This window comes from Bombus vosnesenskii, unplaced genomic scaffold, assembly GCF_011952255.1.
Source record: "Bombus vosnesenskii isolate JDL3184/JDL3185 unplaced genomic scaffold, Bvos_JDL3184-5_v1.1 scf7180000015088, whole genome shotgun sequence".
NCBI lineage: Eukaryota > Metazoa > Arthropoda > Insecta > Hymenoptera > Apidae > Bombus > Bombus vosnesenskii.
Window position 1 is genome coordinate 306 of NW_022883814.1, and position 21,173 is coordinate 21,478.

At 35.0% G+C, this 21,173-nt stretch overlaps 1 long non-coding RNA gene across 1 annotated transcript; it reads left to right on the top strand.

Annotated features, from left to right (window-relative positions):
• Positions 1-812: 812 nt before the first annotated feature.
• LOC117240936 lies at positions 813-20,563 on the top strand. Its single transcript, XR_004494827.1, has 3 exons — positions 813-1,057; positions 3,287-3,291; positions 20,553-20,563. It is a non-coding gene; the product is annotated as an uncharacterized LOC117240936 (long non-coding RNA).
• Positions 20,564-21,173: the final 610 nt, after the last annotated feature.

The following is a 21,173-nucleotide window of genomic DNA, read 5'->3' on the forward strand; positions in this document are numbered from 1 at the left end:
AGATGAGAGAAAAAAAGAAAAAATATGTCAAAAGGCAAAGTTTATACTTTAATAAATGATCAACGAAATAGATTGTAAGCAGAAATTTGTTTATTTACCAAATATTCTGGAACATTATAAAGAATACATTTTTGTATATTAGGAGCGTCTTACGGATTTTCTCGTTTCTAAATTTCCTATAGATGGATAAAACTCCACACTAATGTTCTATCTATGCACATTAATGTCTCAATGAAAATTAATATTTTTACATTGGGTAGGTATTAGGAGAGTATTAATTAAAGAAATGTTGAGATTAACAAGAATAAATTATGCAAAAGATCGCTATGAAGAACAACATCTTTTTATGTAGCACCGAATCTATCGAAAAATAGAATATTTTTATGATGCAGTAGTGATTTTTATTCAAAGCTTCTCTAGTTTCTCAAAAATGCATAGAATGTACGTTGCATAACCATCTATCAACCACGCGTAATAAGTATATGGCAGATAGTAGCAACGACAATATGGAACAAGTTTACTATAGAAAATTAGATCTCCTCGTAGAGGATCGTGCGTTTTAAAAATCACAATGCTTTCGACATTCGTTGAATGTTCTCATCGAAAGCCTTTTCAACTGCGCGCGAACGTTTAAAAATCCACACAATCTAATAATCGACTCGAGTCAGCGAATAACGAAGATCATAACTTTATCTTGCATTTTTCGATCGAAAAAAGAAAAGAAGCAAAGAAGGTGAACGTAACGAAAAAGAATAAAGAGGATAAGAAGCGCGTGCACGAGAATTACGCGAGCTTCGAATGATCGTGGAGGGCATCGTTAATGACCCACTCTAAGTGGCGAAGAATTACACGCTGGCACGCTCTCCACGTACCCTGATCGAATGCAGGGCCTCTGAAATGCTGAACTACGTCCGCAAGTTTTGTTATCGTTGCCAGAGCGAGGTGACAGAGCTTTAGTGCAAGGTTAGTCGGCGATGAGTGAAGTGGCAATCCTCTGCACGGCCATTATTCTTCGGTAGCGGCTAGGACCAGAAAGGATTTCGTTCGAATTCCTGTCGTGAGTACATTGCTTCATCGGTACATTGGATGGAATATTTCTAAAAACCGACGTTCCTACGCGTCGATTTCGGTTCCTTTCTCTCTGATGTCTCTACATCATTTACGCACGTAGCGAGTCTTCTGGATTTACAGTTTGTCCAAACTATTTCTCATTAAGAATCTCTAAACAAGTGAATATGATATGGTGTCTTTCTCTCAAGACTATCGGTTTTCTTTATCCTCGATCGAGTCGTTAAAAGTTTGTCTTAGATATTTTATGCAAAGATTGTCAAGAGAAATGTTATCACATTTACTTGTAGGAATTTAGTATTCGAATTATGAAGGTTTAATATGTGTAAAAATATATGTACACATTTTAAAAACCTGTTAAGCTATAGCTACATCGAATTACTCCTAGTAATTTTTGTTTTGAAACGATAAATTTGTCAGTGGTAATTTTCTTCAGTTCGATAAAATTCTGATGTAAAAGTTTTCTAACAGAACACAAAGTCCTGAACTGACTTTCTCTTAAATTTTTGAATTTTATTACAAATGTTTGATCAATAGCGTAAATAATTATGATTGAAGCGATATAACGAAAACCGTAACAATTTTGCCAATTGTAATGTACAAACGAAAAATCGGTCTGTGTCATTTCAACAGATTTAGCAATCTTAGTGTTGAGAGGGTGGTTTTTCATTTCTTTGTTTTAGCGGGGTAAATATAAGAGAACTGTAAGTCGTTAGCTTAGTGGAAGCGCGTTTCGCAGAAATAATTAATGCATCTTTCATTCCATTGTATCAAACTGTGATTAATCGCGACGAACGTGCAATTAAGATGTGTACCGGAGAAAAATCTGCTGCATTTAGTTGCGTGAATTCGAGTTAATCCGAGGCAGTGGAGAAATAATCTCATCGATAAATAACACGTAATTTTGTCGTATATTTCATGCCAGGAAACCTTGTCGACTGAAAAATTGTGATTTTCGTAAGTGATAATAAATTTACCAAACAATTTGTTTGTTTCTGATTAGAAAACCGATCGACTTTAAATTCTGAGAGAACGTGTTTCACAAATGATGAAGAATTTTCGAAACAATAGTGGCAAAATCTTTAATTTGATCTCTTAATAAAAAAAATCTGTACTCTCATTATGTTCTTAACTTCGATCGGTTCACACGAATTTAATCTAACAAGTCGTTACTTGGTACTGAAATAAACCAAATTTAACATGCAATCTTATGATACAATATTTTAATTATTAATTTTTCATAGAGAGTTTTCCAACGTTTCTTAACTTGAAAACCTAAAGGAACAGTGAAGAGATATCTTCAGTCCTATGTAATTCAAATAAAACACTACAAAATACATTGTTATGGACGCTTGGAAAATTCAAAACAAAGTCCTCCGCGTGAATAGAGATATAGCACACATAGGATTAATCTTTCAATAATTTTCTAATAATATTTACGTATATTCAAAAATATTTCTAACAAATATAATATTAGTAAAATTGTCTACAATTCCAAGAATACATATTTCGCTAAAGATGGTCTCGCGTGAAAGAATTACCTGAATTTAAGTACAAAACAGAAACGAAACAAAAATCCGCGACGGATCAAATCTATTGTCCCAGCGAATGGAACTTGAAATCGAATTTGGATTGTTCGCCACGGACACGATTTCCAGGTAAATCGATACATTCTAAAAAGCAAGGAAGCCCGTGGGACGGGACAACAAAAATAAATTGAGAAGATTAATTGCAATTACCACATAGGTCGGGTTACACCATTGTTTGACCGACGTCCCTCCTGAACTTCAAAACTGGGTTGCATAATGCGGTCGAGCTCGACCCAAGCGCGACACGAGCTTAACCCTGCATTGGGCTAAAATTTCATATATGCTCGTCAAAGGAAGCCTAGACGATGATAATTACCATTTTCAACTATGAAAATTATCACGGAAACTTAGAATTGCACAGCATTTCTGTCCATCTATTAACACGACGTAACATTTCTTCTTCTAGAAAGAAATTCAGAAGAAAAGATGATTGTGTCTAAAAAAAAAAAAAAAAAAAAAATGAAAAATGAAAAACGCGAGATTCAGGTTTACGATCATAGAGAGTTTTCACCGTAACGTTGCGTTTACACAATTTTTATGTATTATTTTGCTACTTGGTTCTTAATAAGTTAATCGATGCCGTGACCAAGGGCACTCGAGAAGCAGAGTCGCGAGAATTCGAGACGTAGAGATCGTGCGAGTCAACGAATTTCTCAAGAGAAAAGTTTATTCGCTCGAGAGGAGATAAACTCTTAAACAACATGTAATTTCTTTTCTCTTGTATTTTCCCAGCGTTTCGTTTACTTTCTCTCCCCTTTGATAAAAAGTTACGATAGTTGACATGGTTCAGCATTTTGAAACATCTGATTTTTAATTTACAAGTTTCTCGATCGAAGAATATTAAATGGAGAACCTTTTAATTGAAAAGACGTTGGGTTTTTAAAATCACTGAGGAGCTTGTTTCAACTTCTGAAACTTTTCGGTCGGGATAGATTTTTGGAAAGTAATTTTAATTGATACGCTTGTACTTCGCTTAGTATACTACACCACCTGGAATATTTTCAATGGGATTTTTTATTGCAAAAATTTATTAATATTGAGAAAACTTTATTCTGCAACTGCATTCTCTTATACAAATATTTCTTCTTCATTTGCTACCCACCTCATTCTACAAATATTTCTCCACGATAATTTTGTAGCTCACTCTCTCTTATAAATTTGTTCAAATAATTAATATACGCGGGCAGTAGTCAAACGAAATCCATCTGTCACCCCATTTGATTATTTTACAAATTTCCATTTAATATTAAGGGGACAAATATTTAATTCGTTATTTTCACGATTTATGCTAAGGATCGCGCTACATCAAAACTTTCAGTTCGTAATGTACGTCAATTTTAATGTCATCTGAAGGTTGGAATTATTCTGTATTCCTATCTCATTTAAAATTTAAACTCCACTCTGTAGCATTAATTTGCAGCAGAGACAGCGAATGTATGTAGTAGTCATCTTATCCGTATGTTACAGCGTTCAACGAATTTGCAACTCGTTAATCTAAGCGACACGCAACAAGTATTTTGTTTTAGCAGCATTGCCATTCGTTTCAACTTCATCTGAGCGAATGGAAAATCCACGTTCGATCAAAGGAAATATGGTGCGCGAGTTATTCAATTAATTGTCGTATTTATTGATAGTTTAATTAGTTTGCACATTTTCTTTATTTTCACCACAAATTCTGACCAGTTACAGCCTCCTGTTCTAATGTATTTGAAAAGATTAGTGGTTTTATATACAATTTATATACAATGATAAAATGAGAATATTTTAACGTTAATCGAACAAGCTTTCCTTTTAATCAGTAAAAATTATATCCTCGCGAAAAGTTATGACCATCGATATATTCTACCAATTCACGATATATTACGAGTCGTTAACGAATTAAAGAGCTCGTTTTCAAACATAGATCGTACAAAAATTGTTCATCAACCGAATTTGACGAATCACCAGGCAATTTCTTTTAATTGAAAAAAGAAACGCGAGGTCTTTTAATCCACCGAGAAGATTATTCGTACAGTTGTAAAATGTCGAATAGATAAAGATTGTACGCGTCTTGTCTTAAACTCTCATTAGCGTAGGTTGATTCGTGCAGTAAAAAAAAAAAAAGGAGGGGAAAATAACTTTGCTAAATTCAACCAGGCAGCTTTCGTCGTATTAAAAGTTTTAGGGTTGTTTTATAATTATGAGCCGAGGTTTGCGACAATGCGACGCAGTTTACAATAGTTCGTCGCAGTTGACAATACTTCAGCAACGCGTAGAATAACAGACGATGAAGAATAGTGGTGCAAAAAAAACGAATGATATATTATAACGCATGTCGTCATTGATCTGGAAACTCATTAAACGATAGGATTACGGCCATATTCGCGGATTGTATCCGCGACGGATATAAAACAACAAATTCCGTGGATAGGTTCGTTGTAACAACGTCGACCACTTGGACACAATACTCCTTGATTATCCGTGTGATTTTATTCGCGGGCGTGGAATTTCTACGAAAATTCGAAACTGTATGCCACGGTTTCGTAAACCGGTGTTCCATCGCGAAAGTGCTGGATGAAACTGAGTATACAACGTTCAATTCGCGCAATTCTCTTCAATTGACATCATTCCGCCCTATGTTGCATGACGTTTACGTCATGTTTCGAAGAATTTGACATAGGACGGCGCGAACACCATAAAGCAATTGTTCGACAGGCGATCGATCGATTTTAAAGTAAGCTTAAACGCCGTTAGATGAACGGCGTCAAGTGAGTTGGCCGTCGTGTCGTCTGCCGGAAATTGAGCTGGCGACACCAGTTTCGCGCTTGTCACGCGCAAGTGTTAGATTGTTTTAAATGGCGTGACGCGGATGACACTTCTGTAATTGTTAAAATTGTTGATTCTTGTCTTTGAGATAACTGGCAAAGAATTGTAAAAGATAGCCTATTGTCAAGAGGAATTTCTCAGGAGTTCGATGGTTCGTTAAGAGGTTCAAGTTGTGCGATTTAGTATTGTTAAACACTGTATTGTGCAACTATTTGCACGTTCATAATGTATATTGATAAATCTAAACGGCGTGACGCGAACTATACTAAATGGCGTAATTGCTAAAATTGTTGGTTTTTGCCTTCGCGATAACTTTGAAAGCTTCCGTGAAAGATAGCGTATCGTCGAGGTCCGAAGTTTTTTCAGAAGTTCGCCGTTTCAGAAGTTTTATTTCAACTCGTATACTTTAGGATTTTTACGCGGCTTTATGCAACTATTTGGACTTTTATAATGTGTATTGATAAATTTAAACGTTGTGACGCGAATGGTATTAAATATTATGATTGTTAAACTTGTTGATTCTTTCCTTTAACATAGCTTTAAAAAGCTTCTATAAAAGCTAGCGTATTGTCAAGGTTCCTCAAAAAATCGGACTTTTGTTGAAGATTCAAACTGGTTTAGGATTCTAAAACATTGGATATTTCTATTTTGAAACATTTTATAGCCGCGTTTTACGTTTAAGATATACTGAATCTTCATTTATATTACAGATTGTATCATTATGCTGTTATACCTTTAAATTACAAGACCGTATCTTCAAGACTAATTATTAATCATCTTAGAATCTCAGGATTCGATCCTTCGACTTTTAAATTACGTTACGGTATTAAATCATATTACATGGTAATAAATTTTACCAACTTGTTGAAATAGCTTGTACTCTGCGCAAATCAAAATCGTATTATCACTAGATTGATATACAACTAAGTTACTGTATGTCATAGCAACTTTTCAAATCGATCGAAAATCAAAAACGATGCGGTTCGTATCGCGGCAAATAGTATGTCGTGTGTCACAAACATGAAGATCTTGTAGTAGACATTGGAAACTGTGGAAAAATATATATTACGATGTATATATATTATTAATATTATAACATTGCGAAGATATTCGTTGTTGCAATTTAATTACATTAGGGTTGAGTAAATTAAGCTCATTAAATGTCAGTATAAGAAGAGACAAAATTACATTTTAAATTAAGAACATCGATTTCAAAAATCTCTCGATATTTTTTATTTCTTTTTTTTTCCCTCTTAAACATTATAGATCTTTAACTACAGCGCGTTGCAATGTACTCGCGTTTAATAATTTTGCAGAACGATATCCTACGAATATAATTTTGCAGAACGATATCCTACGAATATTAAACCTTAATCGTTTCCTAGAATTAACTCAAATAAATCCAGGAAATCCCTCAGAGTCATTGATAATTGTCTTACCTGGTAGTAAGTACTTTAATTACGAAACATTACATTACATCGACGACTGTTAATGCGTTAACTGAATTATCGTTTATAGACTAGTAAATTAAGTCACCCTACATAGAAATACAAAATTAGATTTTACGTTGAAAGCGTTGATTTTGGAATCTGTACTGGTCGATCTTATAATTCTACGCTTGTACGAAATTCTGGCAACACTATATCGGAGAACGGAATGGCATACTCATGGGAATAAGGAAAAATACAGTTTAAATTGGTTAAAATGGTTTTCCCATGCTGAAAAATGATCGAGCAATATGAATAATAAAGAACCATTTCTTAGAATTAAATAAGTTTCTATATTTCATTTTCCTAATATAAAATTTTACCAAATACCAAAATTAATACACTTGGACCTAATTAACTAGTATGATATAATAAATACAATGTTATACTAAATAAATATATTAATAATTACAATGCTAAGTGTATTTCGAAATTATTTCTTATTCCCTCTAACAAAATCCTTGCACGTATCATGTTTTTGCAACAGCCTGTATATACAAGGTGTCTCGTCTTGATCGAGCCAGGCAAATATCTCTTAAACCGTATATTATTCGAAAGAAGTGTTTCTTCGAAAAATACATAGCTTCGAGATCTCAAGGTGACCTTCGTTTATTCAAATGGATTTCTACATACATTTTTTTCATACGCTATTCGATGGATTTTTTAATTTCCTACAAACCAGTATTAGAGTACTTCAATGGAAAAATGATTAGTTCAAAAGGTATTCCAGCTTCAACCTTGTAAAACTTATCGCATGAAAGACAAGGAAAGATAACACAGCGCACTTACGTTTATATGTTTCTTGTCCTCCACACGCTCAATTTTAATGAAATTAACAATGAGATATCTTTTAAGCTAAGAATTTTCAGATACAACTACCTTGATACTTTTCCGTAGAGAACTAAAAAGTGCATCGGATGGTGTATGAAAGATAAAACGTATAATTCAATTGGAAGAAACAACGGTTATCTTAGAATCTCGTAAACGCTTCTACTTAGACAAATCCAATTGAACGTCGTAAGATGGGCCAATTGAAACCGTACAATTTTATTGTACGCTCTTTCTCGAATTACGTATAGTTTAGGATATATGTTTGCGTGGAACGATCAAAATGAGACACCATGTACATTAATACATTCCACATTCATTATCGCGAAATTGCGTTTCCCTTTGACTTTTTCGAGTTTCCGGGACGCGACAGCACGTTCCATTCAACCGCAATTCGCGTACTCGCTTACAATTAGTCAGGGTTGCGAAACTCGCGAGTTCCACTGGCGCGATTAGTCATAATGGCTATTATTTTATTGTGTAACAGCTTTTTCCCTCGTTGCTTGCCAATCGAATTGCCTGTTACCGAGAGGCACTACTCGACACGCCCGCGTCTTTAAACGTTAAATACCTTGAATATTAATGTCAGCGACGTCTGATATAGTGCATTTTACCGATGATGAAATCCACTCGATCACTAGGGAAAAACACGGCGTAACGAAGGCGTGTGTACACGAAACGTGGATCATTTGCTCCGCACGATCGATCATGCTAATGTAACGAATATAACAAATCGTTACGATAGCTTCTACTCTTGGAAGAAAGAATAGAAATACCAGCAGACACTGGGAAAATGACAAATGTACAATCATTTCCAAGTAATCCGCATGTCTTGAAAACATTGACATTCTTTGTTTAAATAAAGCATGTAGGAGTCAATCTGACAAGCTGAACTGATCGATTTCGATGTTTAAAAAGTTTTTAATTTTACGTATCAAAATACGTAGATAGGGTTCATTTCGCAGAAACGGAACGATTAATTAACCTCGATAGAATTGGTCAGTTTTATTTCTATATCGTAGTTACTTTTTGTTTTATTACGCAAGAGTAAAACAGTTATGTTAATCGTTTTGTTACGAAATACGTTAACTCTACACTGAAATTTTAGAAGATTTTACTCGAGTATAAATAGCCTTTCTATTATGAAGACTTTTGTATGGGAATGTAGATGCCGAAAAATGTCAGCTCGAAAATACAGAGGAAAGATTTATATATAAAATTCAGCATAAACCGGAAACGCCACTTCAAGACGCGTAAATGTACCAATGTATCTTTCATCAAGATAGAAAAAGAGACGTCGAAATTATTAATAGACTAAATTAAGATAAATCTGTTGAATGGTTTAATCGAGACACAATGGAATACACAATAGAATTCTTACAGAAATACATAATAACAGAGTAGTGATACATCAACAGCTGTCATCAATCTCAGGTGTGCGTTATTACGTTGACCCTGGCCACGGATTAGCTAACACCTTGATGGTGACGTTATTAATCGATGTGGTTTTTACTTTCTGAATGATATACAGCATTATGTGACGTTTCCTATTTCAGCAGATTGACTTTAGAAAGAAAGAAACTGTAGAAAGAGAAAGGGAGAAAATGGGGAGTCATAAATTCTCGTATCATTTATAGAAGTCTAAATATCACGTGATAAGTTTTATATTAATTTCACATTTTATATCTCGGAAATATAAATGTCACAAAATCACACGAAACAAAAATGTTGTCAACGCAGACCCAAAACGTAAAATATTCGGCTTACCTTTTCAATTTAGTTTCCATCAAAGATAGATTACGGATTTTTATGCAAATTCATATCTTTACGAATATAGCTGAAAGGAATGGGACCTCGATGGATAATCATTTTTTCGATAGATATTATAACGAGTACTATAGTTTGAATTTATTCATATATTTTTGCTTATGTTTCGCGTTTAAGTCTCCCATAAGTGCGTAAAAAGTTGCATACTAGTCAAAAATTGAATGGTCACACATTTTGGTCAAACTTGAGTTAAAAGTAAAATATGGTTCTACAGTGTTTGTAAATTATTGCAGATATTGCGATCAAAAGGCGATTTAATGTTAAACACAAGAAGCACATTAGGTGCTCGAAACTTGTGGCACAGCGTAGCTTAAAAACTCCTTTATCTCGACATGCGCTAAATGTGTTTTAGATCTTTACTCTCGGTTTCCATTCGATTAAAAACGTAGAATGAGAAACAAAACTCCAGAGAGTACAAACGTCCCTTCCATAGGATTCCACAGGAATCACCCCCATTCAACATACATAACATCCGTACGTACATCGACAAAAGTCCAGTATTTCTTTCCGATCGGAGAAAGCAAGCCATTCTCATGAGACTTAAAATTCGACATACTAAACTGACACACTCTCATAACTTTATCCTATTTGTAGATGATAATCTTCTTAATCGTAGCAACGTTAATGCATGAAAAGTAAATTAAATTAAGAAATAAATTCGCTCTGCCAAACGAGATGCAGCATGTCTAAATCAGAAGCATTGAAGATCTTCTTTATCTTCTCAGAGATATTAATCTGTATCAGCAATTATGATATCGTAAGCTACCTGCTTAATTCTAACATACGCTGTATCGTAGTATAGATACCGTTGTTGGAGTTTCTAACTTGCCTTATTGCATTCTACGCTTTGCTCTTTGTTACGTATTTTATTAATCGCGGTAGCTACCTAATCCCGGACCATAAAAATCATGAAAACGATAAAGAAATAAATAAATAAGGAAGAACAGAGCATCGACTATTAGTAAAACCTACTCGACGATAGAAGCGCCTTTTCTTCGTTTCGCGGTGCCGCGAAAACGAAAGAAAAACCGCGGCCAACAGAGCGAAGGTAAAGGATCGGAAGCCGGCGGCAGAATTAAGAGGAACGCCGTTGGCTGTTTACAGTGAATACCGGTCGCGATAAATCCAGCCTCCGGTACACTCGAAATTGCTTTTCGAGGGTCGCCTTGTAGCGGATGCAATTAAACAGGATCACTGTACGCTCGTAATAAAATCTCCAAGTTCCAGTGCGCTTCCGGGATGAAAGAATCGGCTGCCTCCGCGGTGCGACGCTATTCCCGGCCGTGCAAAAAGTTCCCTTGAAAGCGCGCACTCCTCGTAACGAGCTTTTGCTAATTTTTTTAATTAATTCAAGATCGAATAGGTATCGATTAGAATCGCGATCCACATTTACGCGTTTCGATGAAACACGAATTATTAACACGAAAACACTTTCGTATTGGGTTTGAATAACATATAACGAGGTTTGAAACGAGCAGAATGTTTAATTGAAAAATTTAACTTACATTTTTACGAAGCGTCAAGACATTGTAAGATATATTTCGAAGGATTATATTTTGCTCAAATGTTTGCATTGATTTGCACAAATTATGCAGCTATATTGTTACAATATGGAACGTAAATTATTATAATGAAACGTATATTGTTGCAATAATGTAAGGTAAAACCAATCCATAAATTACAGTAATGAAATTTCATATTGAATATGTACGATATTGTAACTATACAAATTAATGAACAGTTTAACAGTTTAATTAATGATCATGATAAACAATTTAATAAATCACAACTGAAGACCTTAGTAAAATAGACGTGTAAATGCAGTTATTCAAGAAGATGATAAAAACGCTCATACAATTCCAGTTTTAATAGCATGAAAGTATAACTGCACTTACACATTTCAGAAATATTAATTATCCTAGTACTATTGCTCTTTTAATATAACGTTTTTGAACACGTAACATTAAAATCACGAAATCTATCATGATGGATCTGCCACATTATGTTCAGTTATGTTTCCTGTACTTCTCATGGAAATTACTTAACGAAATAAGGTTCGACTACGTCTAAATTTAATCTTAATTCTTTTATTTTTTTAAATTTGCTAAAAATCTCGTGTTATTTTTAGCTCATTAAAAAGGTTTCGTATTATATTCATATATTTATACAAATTGGTGGGAGGATTTTAATTAACGATAGCCTGCGTCCATCGAGGTAAGTGGAATTAAACTTGATCTTGTAATGAAAGTTTGCCAGTTGCACCCTGTGTTTAAATGGTTCGAAGGTATTTAGTGTTTTTTGTAGAAAATCGAGAGCCGCAATGTTATACAGATTGTGAAGCTGTTCGCAAGAGATACGAAAAGTTATGAAGATGGCTACTCGAAAGTTCCCATTAGCCTACTTAATCCAAGTGCATCGCCCTCAACGACAACGACACTTATACTCACCAGTCTCCACCAAAATATGCAAACTACCCCTATGAGAGGTATTTTTCTTTTCTTTTGATAAAAACAAAACTGTATAATAAGCGATACAGAACTTTGCAAGTATAATCACATAAAATCAAGCGGCGTTAGGTAAAACTTTGGTAAACTTGTTATGAATATCGTAACTTTGATCTTCAAAATATAGTAAATTATACCATCAACCCTTAACGCATACCAAGATAGGACAAGCGATGTCTTCTTATCAAGAAGGCTATTAACATTCTCGAAAAACTGTACGATCTTTTTAATAGTTCCATCGATTAGCATTAATATATTTTTTTTTAGAAGAATATTATACAATATCGCGGAACATTCTACTCGAAGGATTTTATTAAAGTAAAAAGTACGTCAAAATAAAATTACGCTCTGACCAGAAATTATTAACAGTCACTGTGTACGCTATCATTTCGTAAAAGCGCGTTATAATTAAATTTTATTAAAAGGATAATACCGTTAAACAGCTTCGAGGCAAATACTAAAAGTATCGGATAAGCGTTTTTTCATCCAGCAAAAATTCAACAAGAACGTACTGTAAAATGGTAAGAAACTTCTAAAATCCTTTAATACGTCAAGAAGTTGGCGTTCGAGTCTAAAGTGGAGATAAAAAAATGCTTGTTTTCACCGAAAAGGCGAAAGCTCAAGAAATCGTTTTAAGCGTCTTAAGAAAATTATAGCCCGTAAGCATGGAACGTTGAAAAAGTAAATTCGAAGAACAGAATATTATTTGGAGATTGTTTTATTGGGCATGCGCATAAAGGAGCGCAACCACCTCTCTATGAACGCTTTCTATATACGAAACGGTTGTGTGCTGAACAAACATCGACATTTGTTCAAATTTTTTGATTTTATTTTTACCAATCTTGGCACTCCGGTTACCGGTGATCTCCATGGCGGCACCGACAAATTGAGTGTCGGTGACCGATGACCCCCGTGGCATGTGACATGCTAAAATGAACGCGGTTCCGATCAGTCCTTGAAAAACTGCGTGATTCTCGTTTACAATAACATCATGACAGAAAAGTAATTTCAGATATAAAATATCTCAAGTTTTACAGTTTAGGTGTTAGATGCTGTGAAAAATTGAAATAGAATAAAATTGTCTAAAATATAATAACATAAGTCCAAACGAAACGTTTATGAGTCATTCGCGATTCGATGACGTTAACTAAGCATTACATGCTATTTCCAATGAAATTAAGACAAAGTACTGTATAATTAATTTTATCGTAAATTATGTATCCCATGAAACAATGGAACGAACTGTGAAACGCGAAAACTGGAAAATTTCAATCTTCTCCTTCCATCGTTTTTGAAAGCAGGAAAATCGTAATTCAGAATGGAAACATTGTAAACACGATATTATGTTCATAGAATTATCAATTCGAGTAGGTACATGATTTATTGTAACGTAAAACCGGACACTAACGATGATCGAGCATAATTCCCTTTCGCATAATTACTCGAGTTCTCTAATAAACGTTCACTAAATCAACCAAGGTTGCTCGTTCGATTGAAACGAAAAACCATTCGAATAAATAGTCTGAACGTTTAAAAAGCGGATCGAGAGGCAAGTTATATCAAGGTTTCCACGAAAAGAACCTACAAACGTCGCTAATAATCGCTGAGAACGAATCACCAACCAAAGCTAACGCGTTTGCCGATCGTGTTACGATAATGACGCGCTACGTCAAACCATTTCGATCTTAGATTTAAGCGAAGTTTTTTCTTCCTCATCTTATATTCATCTATCGGTATATTGATTCTGGATAATGGAAAAAGTCACGGAACTGCGACCAATAGAAACTTGTTAACACGTATTGATCGATGAAATAAAGTAATAGATGCAGATGGAGTTTCACTGAAAGATCGTATAACACTGTCGTCTAGTTGATACTTCCATGGACCCAGTTTCGATGGATATACTTTGACGTAAAACGCGACTCATTACTTCCATCGAACCACGTTTACCGTATCGTGCAACTATTTCCCTGGAACTGTTCCATTTATTGCCGGTACTCGTTAAGGAAACACTTCCTGTCCTTGGCTAACCCGGTCGTAGAATGCCTCCTGAATGCTCCGTGATATTTTCAGAAATTCTAGGGAATTTGAGGTCACTTGTAATCGTTGTTCGTGACGTTACACGTCTAATACGTGATTCTTGTTTAGACACGGATTGATATAATGCAGCGATTTTCAATTTTTGTTCAACCTACCGCGCGTCTAAACTAATTATCCAGCAAAATTCTGCTAAAATTCTATTGAAATTCTGGTACGTTAAAAAATATATTATATTTGATTTAACATATGCCATATGCTGTATAGCTATCGTTATGTTTATTTTCTTGAACGCGTTCAATTTTTATATATTTTGCTTTAAAAGGTAGATTGAGATGTACGAGGTAATGTTTATTCTTTGTAATGTGTTATTTTGTATTGGCACTGTTGGAGGAAAACACTCCACTCTTCCAGAAAAATTCTACGTCTACTCTACTGTTTAGTTTTCCTGATTTTCGAACCTATTAAGCATTATCTATTACTAAATTAATTTGAAGGGCCTTCCAGACCAATAGCCTTTTCTGGAATATGCCTTGTGTAGATGGTGCAGCGAGATGTAAACAAACTGGATTTTTGGAATTATAAATACCATAGGCCCATGGCTTCGGGGCTCTATTGTAATGTCACGCTGCTAGCGTGCAGATCTGGATTAGCATACACTGAACTTATACCGTTATACTCGAATATATTTCTGTTACACATTAACTGAATACAGATAACCCCAACAGGTACAATTTTTCTCCAACGATGTTATTTAAATGGTTCATGTTGTTGACAATTTTTTAATCCGTGAAATTCCTGTTTTAACCATTTTAAAAGATTCAATTTATTTTACCTAGTTGATCACCGATAACCACCGTGGCAACTAACGTGTTAACGGTGTGAAAAATTAAATTAAAGCAGAATCGTGAAAACACTGTAAATTCCCACCGATAAAAATTCAAAAATAAATGTACCAAACAAGTATCGGTCTTTTAAAATCAACGTCTAAAATACATGTACAAATCTCAAAAAGTAGTTTCCACGATTTTCTCCAGGAACTAATAGAAACAGCTTCACTACTTCCCTTCCAAAATCCAATCGATTCGAAACTCGTCAACTTTCAAAATCCACCTTAGATTCCCTTGGAAAACAAAAGCAAAAAAAAAATCATTTGTTTGAAGCAATTCAGCAAGGTTAGCCCGCGAAGGGAAACTCAAGATAAAATGTTTCTCCCTAGTGGGAAGGTAAATTGTGACGACGGGCCTCCGGCCGCGTTAACGATGACACGTTCACATTTCCGGCACGCAACGTTTGCCTCTCACCTGATTACAACACTTCATCGTTCATCTTTGTTGATGTCTCCAGAAAAAGTTTTAATCGATTAATATTATTATTATTATTGTTGTTATTATTATAATTGTTGTCGTTGTTGTTGTCGTTGTTGTCGTTGTTGTCGCTGTTGTCGTTGTTGCCGTTGTTGCCGTTGTTGCCGTTGTTGCCGTTGTTACTAGTATTGATATAATTTTGTAACGTCTCATGGAGAATCTTTTCGAGTGCCATGAAACATTACAGACGATGCACAGGACCCGAGCCTAAGATTTGTAGCCTTGATAACCGGCCTCATGAATTATTGATGAGACATTTGAATGCATTTGAATGGCACGGCACGAAATCGCGAAGAAATCTCCGAGTATCGACGAGAGGATATCATCGCCTGACCTATCGTCATCCTCGTGCGATTCGTGAACCTGCATCTCATTTTTCTCTGCTTCTTTATGCCAGTTAATGCCACTAAAACTGCCGCGTGATCGATTCTCTGCCAATTTTGGGGAAGAGTTTGCTTTTTCTTTGACTTTGGTCTTCGCTGAACTTGTTAGCGAATCTGTTTCGCTTTTAGTGGGCGTAAGAAATAATTTAAGTATGGAATTATTTGAATAATCCTTCAGTTGGGTATTATTTTAATAATTCTTCAGATAAGATTATTTTAATGATTTTTTCAAGGGTTGGAATAATTTCAATAGTTCCGCAAAAGACATTTTTCTATTTTAAGATCGTTGAATGTTATATAGAATATTTTATACGATCGCTGGCGATTCCTGAACTTGCACGCTATTTCCTTCTTCTTCTTCTTTCTCTCGCGGGTTACATCATTGAAACTTTCGTGAGATCGATTCCTCGCTATATGTTGACTCGTGTGTAACTTTTTCTTTATTCTTTCTAAACTTCGTTATTGAATCTTTTCCTGTCTTAATGAATATAAGAAGGAAGTTAAGTAATGTCAATAGAATTCTTGTATGAGAGATACCAATACATCCTGTTATTAGACTTTCATTATTTAGAAGAATGAAAAAAGAAAAGAATAATGTTAACTCAGAAAGAAGATATATCGATGTCTCAAGTCGTGTCATGTGCGATGATTCGAGAAATGAACAAATGTTATATAAATTACTTGAGCTAAGGAGGGCTGTATAATTCCAAAGATATTAAAAATCGTAATTTTCCTCAAACCGCCCTGCAATTATTATTTCACTTAAAAGCTAATTAAATTATACACGATAGTTATTACTAATACACGCGATCGCCCATGGCAATTATATCTTTCAAGTTACGACGAGATAAAAAATTGCTTCAACCTGATAGACTCTATTTAACCAATCGCAAGTTGATTAAAATATTTCCGCCAGGACTTGTTTACAATATCGATTGCAATAATTCCTCATGATCATGAAAAGGAAAAATCGCGTCTCTGTCTCTCCTCCTGTTCCACGTGCGCGATCGTTTTCTTCACGACGTACCTGGAAAAAAACGTCGATACTACAAATAACTGATCTTTTTCCTCTTTCGTGTAATATCAATCCATGAGCCAGCTGAGCGTGTCCAACTCGATATTTCCAAGGATACCTGGCTGAAAACGCATAGCAGTAGGGAATAAATGGAATTACAGTTATCGAAAATCGTAGAAAACAACCCCGAAGAGCTATCTGACGTCCATCGGTGGAACCCACCGAGGAACGGTCGACAAACTTCGGAAATGTGGTCAGTCGAAGCTTGCTTGATCAAAAATAAGGGACAGGGCATGTCCTGAAAATTGATCATGGACGAAGGGGAAATAATTAATGTACAATATATCCAGTCCATATACAATGTATTAAAATTACATACGTCATGATTAACGTCTAACTGTTAAAAATGTGATGGCAATATGGGGGAATATTTTTCGTAATTGACAGAAAAGCTTTAACCATTTAATCATCGTTTATATAGATTTCATAAAAAATTCAAATGTTCTATAATTAAGTAAATAAATTGCGATTAATACACATTTAACATGATATCAACGTACATTTCGATCGAATAAAAGCAAACTTAATTTTACTAGCTAAAAATGTGCTTAAGGTAAAGTTAGTCCTACTAAAAGTTAGTCACAGATTAAGATCATCGAATTTTATTGCATTCTAAATCACCTTATTTTGACGATTCGATATGCGTACGAAGAAACATGAATATAAACATACATACAAAGAGACATATGCTTATGCGCATGCATGTATGTACGTGTAAGTACCGTACATGTATGCACGTGTACCGTTCAACGGTACAGTCACCTGTTTTTATGCCGCAGATACAAGTAATTAACACCGTATGAGTTGTTATTCGCCTTCAAGACAGATTAATTACAATGCAACTTGTTCAGAACAATTTGAAGCAGTTATAGAATGTTGACATTTCGACCACACATGCACAGTGCTGTACAAGGAATTGCTTCATACGCGAGGAATTGCACTGTCCTCCTCGCGCGCACGGCTTCTCCGAATCTCTTTCATCCACAATAAATTATTTCCTTTTACAAACAAACCATCCCTTTTAAAATCGTATTTAGCGTCGATGAAATTTTAATTACTCGCCGTGAAAACGTCGCGATTGTTTTCGACACCCCTCTTTGCCGGGGCAAGAAACGATACAATCAAGAATTCCTTCGTATACGGAAAAGAGGGTCATACGCGCACGCCATAGCTGTACATTTCTACGTCTTCCTTTTTTTACCGACGAATCACGTAATTGTTGCGTTCTAACGTTCTAAAATTGGACCAATCAACGATCCTTTAATTACTCGTCACGGAGACTTGGCAATTGTCTTCGACACGTGCCTTTGCCAGGACAAAAATTATTCCATCGGAAATTCCAGATTCTACGGATAAGAAGGACACGCGTAAGAACGTCGTTTCCGTCATCCTGGTAACTAATTACTGATTCTACCTTGTTCGTTAATTGCACGATTTCTCGAGATTCTCGAGAAAAAAAGAAGAAGAAAAAAAGGAACAAGAAGTAAAGGAAAACGATTCATACGCATACTACATAAAACTGATCGAATCATTTGAAAAATCCAAGCTGGCTCGAGGGGATTTTTTATCGAGAACGCCGGTGTAGTATCAACGTAGCGTCGCAGTAACGCAACGTTCAGCCATGCGACAGAAAAATGTATCACCATGAACACGAGCTTCTTTGCGTTTATCGACGAGATTCGTCTGACTGGCATTGAAGATGATCGATGCAACTCAATTACGGACCGAAGATACCTTCGCTTATTATTACTACTCTTGCTTGTTATTACTTCTTACTTTGTAGCAAACGTTTCCTGAATTTGTTTCGCAATTATCAAGTTACCATCGCAGTACGGTGTGCGATGCACAAAAATAGAAATAGTCGCTGTTCAATTTTGATCTCATTAAGCCGATATGATATCGTCAGCGCGTAAGTAAGTAATATTATAATTGTAAACAATAATCGTCCGCGGAAGCAATAGAGGATTGGTAAAAAGGGAGGATTAGTAAAATCGTTAGAACATCAAAGTCTAATCACTTGAAAATTAGCTCGTTCACTGTACGTTCTTGTTTATTAGCTCTTGTTAAATAACGTTTGTTACGACTTAAATATGAAGAATTTGAGCAAAGATACGTGCAATTTTAATTTCTAATTAGAAAATTTCTTCCCCCCTTCAAAGAGCAATTTGAAAAATATCGTTCAAACCACCTTACATTAATTTTGATCGTTCTGTGTCAAGAAGGTATCGTATCACAAAGTTACATGCTATGTAACTTTCGTTACAAACTGCTACATTCGATGTTCATTATTTTTTTAGTTGGATCTTTAGTTAAAATTAAAGTTACACGAAAAGTCTGTTCTTCGCCGAATGTCAGCGCAATATCTGAAGACACGGAAGGGAAGATAAATGATTTCTGCATGATGCTCACGATAAAGTGGTAGGATTTATTTACTTAAGCAACACTTCTCACACTGATGTGTGGCGATAAACAAAAAAGCAAATATTCAAAATGTTTCGAGTCAGGGAGATACCAACAAAAATTTTATAAACAGGCTTTTACTCGACAGATCTCCTGATATCAAGCTGCAGAGAGATTGCACGTTATATGCGTCTTTTATCTTCGTCGCGAGTGCTCGCCCAAATGCCGTACTGCGATGACATGGCGAATTTTTTTCTCGTTTAACATGTTCAAGTCGGGAGGATTTCTACGATTCCTGCTTTCCGCTCAGGAGAAAAAAGAAAAAGGTGGAAACAATTTTCTCGCTTGATTTTTATTTCACAAATATTAATTCGTTATTGTTGAGAAGTATTGAAAAAAAAGTAAATAAATGATGTTGATACGTGCATCGATTTCGCACTGAAACGTGTTAATTTGTCAGTACATATATATTTACTGCTGAAGTTTATTTGTTTTTATATCTTCATAAATATAATTGAAAAACAATATCACAAATTATTTACAAATGTCAATGATCGCGTGGGAAAAACAGAACGTTCGTGATAAAATTGTCACCTGGTAGACCAAATGTATATTCTAGAATTATGGACATTTTTATGAATATGGAATATTTAGCAAAGCGCGAAGATAAATGTTTATCAATGGTAGATAACGCGAGAATAATCCGGGAATAATATGTTAAGAGAGAACACAATACAATTATTGTTCGAGTGGAGTATTTCATTTTATAGTTTCCAGAAGATTGATTTTCTCGGACAGGTGTTCGCGTTCGAATAAAAAATCCAGCAAATGGAGGTCGAAAATAGTATTTCTTACGCCATGGTGAAGGAATCGGTCAAATCAACTGTTGGTATTATAATATATATCGTATCTACATTTCTAACGTGTTGCTAACGATGTTCTGGTGTTCTATCGTTCATATCTTTAATTCATGTTTATAACGCTATAAACACTGATCGTTTATATGATAATATCCTAGAAACTGAAACGGAATTATCTTTCTAAGAGACGTAGTTCCTTCCGTCGATTTTATTTATAAATTAGTAATACTGACTAATCAAGATTATGGGAAATATTGCGATTGATTTAAGAACAATATAAGAGAATTGTAGTTTGTATAACATAGGCCATGAAAAGCAACAGGAGATTATGAAACTTGTCTTTAAGGGAGGAAAGTTTCACTTTGTTAAAATGCCATTCTTCAAAGTATGATTTTACTCGACGAATGAAAGAATAATGGTAAATTAGATAATATAGATTTAGAATAATTGAATAAAAGCTGTGTGGCATTTTATATTCTCCAAATAAACGAGAACAGAATTATAAAATAGAAAGGAATAAAAAGAATAGAGAGTCGGATCCAGGAAAAGTACTACAAATAAAATTAGGGTAGAGAAGTATCAAAATTAATGCAAGAGTGTATTAAAATTTTATTAAAGTAGGATATATTTTCCCCAAAGGGAAGCAACATACCTCCGAGCGATTTGATTAAGAAGCCACTAACCAAAGTTCCCTCAACGAAAAGGTGGTGAACATCAAAGGAAAAGTTGGCAAAAACATGATGGCAGTTTCCGGTAAAGCACAATCTCGCAAGATCATTTTTTCGTCACGCACTAGCCCTTTCATCGAACCCATTAGACTCCCTGTGGCCATGGAGCTAAATGAAAGGTCGAATTATAGAAAAAAAGGTCTCGGTTCCTTGTCGGAAATCGAAGAAAAATATACTGTAACTCGATCGAAAAAAAAGGAATGTACTTGCTAGAA